The sequence below is a fragment of the Vespa crabro genome, chromosome 9 (genome assembly GCF_910589235.1).
Source record: "Vespa crabro chromosome 9, iyVesCrab1.2, whole genome shotgun sequence".
Taxonomy (NCBI): domain Eukaryota; kingdom Metazoa; phylum Arthropoda; class Insecta; order Hymenoptera; family Vespidae; genus Vespa; species Vespa crabro.
In genome coordinates, this window is record NC_060963.1 from 2,560,001 (window position 1) to 2,564,598 (window position 4,598).

Genomic DNA, 4,598 nt, shown 5'->3' on the forward strand with positions numbered 1-4,598 from the left:
TTTTTTCTTTTTTTTTGTTTTTTTTTTCTTCCTCTCGTTTTTTCTTTTTTTCTTTTTTATTTAAGACATCAAAATATATGAAATATATAGGACTTTTGACAGTTGATCGAACGATCGATCAATCGATCGATCGGTTGCGAGATCGATGACAAACGAAAGTTATTGTCCCTTAAAAAAAGTTGATTCTAGAGAAAGTATCATGAACTTTTCTAACGTTATTTTGTCTTAAGTATGTACAAGAGTGACCTTCGTTGATGATCGCTTTGCATGCTAGCCGCCTACTCGAAATGATTCTTTTCTCTCTCTCTCTCTCTCTCTCTCTCTCTCACACACTTTCTTTCTTTCTGATTTTCTTATTCTCTCTCTCTCTCTCTCTCTCTCTCTCTCTTTTTTTTTGGACTCTCGAAGGCTATATTTGCATCGATCCTATTTTACGAAAATTAAATTTACTTGATTTGGTTTATTAAGGGAGAAAAGAAAAATGAAAAAGTATATATATATATATATATATATATATATATATACTTTTATAAAAAGAAAATAATATTAAACGAGATGGACGTTAATTAATTCGTTATAGCATGATGAAAAGGACAGAGGATGCAAAATGAGATTAAAAGAAAAAAAAAAGAAAGAAAAAAAAAATAATGTTCGTTTCTTAATAGACAATAGTTATTCGGACGACGTTCCTTGTCTAATTTAATCGATTTCTTTGCACATCTTTCTTTTCTCTCCTTTTTCTTTTTCTTTTTTCTTTCTTTCTTTTTCTTTTCTTTTTTTTTTTTTTTTTTTTTGTTCTTTTCCTTTTTCCTTTCTTTCTTCATCGTATCTCGAAGGAAAAATAGAAACGAAAAAGAAAAAAGAAAAAAGAAAAAAGAAAATAAAGAAGAAAAAGAGAAAGAAGAAGAAGAGGAAGAAGAAGAAAAGAAAAAGAAAGATTGAGAAAATACGTGCATAATACGGGGGTCGAACGTTAATACGTTGATTAGATAAAATGTAATAAATATCGGAGATGACGCTTCTGCGATGAAGAGGTTAATACGAAATGAGAGTAGCAGCTGCCCGAGCCTTTTTTTTTTGTTTTTTTTTTTGTTTTTTTTTTTTTTTTTTTGGAAAATGGAAAATATCTTTTTCCTTTCTTTTTTCTTTTTATCCGATTGCGTGAAAGAAAGAAAGATATTGAAGTATTCGTACAGTCGATTTTTTTGTCTCCTTTTTTTTTTGTTTCTTTTTTTTTATACTTCTTTTTTTCTTTTTATTGAACGTAAAAAAAAAAAAAAAGAAAAGCAGAAAACGAGTTCGTAGGATCGATTTTGTGTTGTTCGTTAATTTTTGTCTCTTTTATCAAACGTGTAAGAAAAAAAAAAAAAAAAAAAAAAAAGAAAAAGGAAAGAGAAAAAGAAAAAAAAAAGACAAAGAACAAATAAGAGAAGAAAGTAGAAGAATTCGTTGGATTGATTTTTTTCGCCGTTACTTTTTCTTTCTCTCTCTCTCTCTCTCTCTCTCTCTTTCTTTTTTTCTTTTTTTTCTGTTTTTTTTTTTTTTCTTTTCTTCGTTGCTTTGCACTTCTTTCTCGATAGAAGAAGGCTCCGCAGCTGCGACCGAACATTTACCGACTTGTCACGGCAGCGTTTTCGACGCTTTACTTTTAAATTAAGTATAATATTAATTTAGAAATTAAGTTTAAGTTAATGTTAACGTTTTTAATGTTAATGTTTAATATTTACTGTTACATTTAAGGTTTGTAGGTTGTATTGAATTGAATTGAGTCGAGTCGAGTCGAAACGAATCGAATCGAATCGATTTGAATTGAATTGAGTTTAAGTTGAGTTTATGTTAACGAACGAATTAATTAAAATGAATTATTAATTGTATTTTGGGAACGGCGTAAACATTATAGTCGTTTAAAATGTCTCCTTCATGTATTTAACGTCATGAATGTATGTATGTATCTCAATTGACGAGAAACGAAACTTTTTAGAATTATCTTGCTGTGTCTAATCAATCTATTTCAGTCTGTTTATCTCTTTTCTTTTTTTTTCTTTTTTTTTGTTTAATTTTTTTTTCTCTGTCTTTCCTTCTCTTTTTTCTCTCTTTTTTTTTTTTCTTTTTTTTTCTTTTCTTCGTTTCTTTTTTTCTCTTTATTTCGTATCGCTTTAGAACACGTTAGTTCATTCTTCCTCATTACCTCAACCTTTCGAGATAGTTCCTTTTTCTTGCTACGTAACGATGCCACCGTGTAATTCGCGCCGAACGAACTCTACGGCGAACGACCTTTCAGCGAACTTTATAACGTAGTATCGTTCCCTTCGAGAGACCTAATCGAATTAAGAAATTTGCGAAAGTCCATTTTTCCCCCATCCTTCAGCTCGATATATAAGAAATAATATGTTCAATATGAAGAGCTTTTCCTATCGTTCCTTCTTCCTCTTTTCTATCGTTTCTTGATTTTCTTTCTTCTTCTTCTTTTTTCTTTCTTTTTTTTTTTTTTTTTTTTTTTTTTTTTTTCTTTCTTTTTCGCGCTCACCTTTCGTCACCCTCATTCATACGTATCAGCGATGGCGCGAACGTTTTCTTCGTTTTGTCCGTTTTTCTTCCTTTTTTTCGTTTTTTTCTTTCTTCTTCCGTTTACCCTCCACCCCCTCCCCCTCCCCCCCCCAACCTCCACCCCTTCCACCGGCCTTTTTTTTTCTTTCCATCTCTTTTACTCCTTTCGTGGCGCGTTTAAGCTCAAAATCGAATCGAAAGAAAATATTGCATTTGTCGAGCGTCGATCATTTACGAATTGGCTAATTTAAATTGAATGACGTAATAAAATAAATTCTAATATTTAATACTTTTCTAATCAATGTTATAAAGCCGGGGAAAAAGAAAGAGATAATAAAATGGGATCAAATCTTGAGATCTTTTTTTTTTTTTTTTTTTGAGGTGATAAATTTTTCTTTTTTCTTTTCCTTTTTTTTTTTTTTTTTTTTCTTGTTTTTTTTCTATAATAATTCACAAAACTTTCGTTAAATTTTCAAAAAGAATCTACGAGTTCGCCATCGCTGATATATACGAAATCAATTGCTTTTAATAATTCTTCTTAATAATTAATATTAATATTATTATTAATATTATTATTATTATTATTATTATTATTATTATTATTATTATTATTATTATTATTATTATTATTATTATCGTTATACGCAAAGAAAAAAAAAAAAAAATGATGAAAGAAAACGAACATTTTTTGTACTTTTGTATAGTCTTCTCTTTCGTAAATCAACAACAAAAAAAAAAGAAAAAAAAAAAAGAAAGAAAAATATCAACTTTCAAAGGATCTTCTCGTTTTTTTTTTTCGTTCTTTTAATTTTTCATTGAGATTAAAAAAAAAAAAAAAAAAAAAGAAAAATAAAAGAAAAAATGAAAAAAAAAAAAAAAACAAGAAGTAAGAGAAAGGACTCCGAACATGTTATAACTTTAAGAAAAATTCTCACGCTTGTAAAAGGCATGTGTAACGTAGGCAATATTTACCGTATAAAAGCTCTTTCTCATGTATCGTTCGGCCAATCGTCATATTTCGTTCTTTTTTTGTTTTTTTTTCTTTCTTTTTTTTTCTTTTTCTTTTTTTTTTTTTTTTTCAAATGCAACTTTGTTGTAATAAATTCTCGTTGCCATAAGCACACGTCAGCGAGCCTTTCACTCTTTTTCTCAAGAATTATTAGCCCATATCCGTATAGCTGAGAAATCGACTACAGAAAAGTCTGGAAATTTAAACGGAAAGAGAGACAGACAGACAGACAGAGAAAGAGATAGAAGAGTGAAGAGGAGGTTGGGGCGGGGGGGGGGGGGAATAGAGAAAGAAAAAAAAAATAAGGTAGGTAGACCGATTCATTCTTTTTTTTTTCCCCCCTTGTAGGCTATTATTTTTTCAACAAAAAAATTATTTGTTTTCGTTGTTCCATTGTCGTTGTTATTGTTGTTGTTCTCGTTCCTTTTAATTAATATATATATATATATATTTTTTTTTTTCATTCTTTTCTTTCTTTCTTTCTTTCTTTCTTTTTCTTCTTCTTTTTTTTTCTCTCTTTTTTTTTTTTGTCTTCTTTTTATCAATTTTTCAACGTTCAAGCACTGGCACCACAAGTTTTCTATTTGATCGACTTCACGGCCATCGAGATCAAGTCGGCCAATAAAACAGCGTCTGACTTTGTGTTCCTTTTTCTTCTCAAGTGGAAGAAGCCAAATGATTATTCGATCGTCCCGAGGCGACAGAGACGGAAGTTTCTGTCGACTTGAAAAAAAAAAAAAAAAGAAAGAAAAAGAAAAGAAAAAAACAGAAGAAGAAGGAAAAAAAGAGAAAAAGGAAAAGATTTAAATTTCAAAGAACGAATCTAAATAAAAAATATAAAAAATGTTCTTTAATCTTGAATGCACATTGGAATTTAATAACGATTAATAATATTGCCCAATGATAATTATTTCATTTATTATTTGAATTTTTCGTAATATATGAGTTTCAATTTAGAGGACATTAAATATTTCGAATCAAATCTGATAAGTTGAACGAGTGACAAACTGGCCTTCGAATTTTTCGAAAATCGACGAATGAC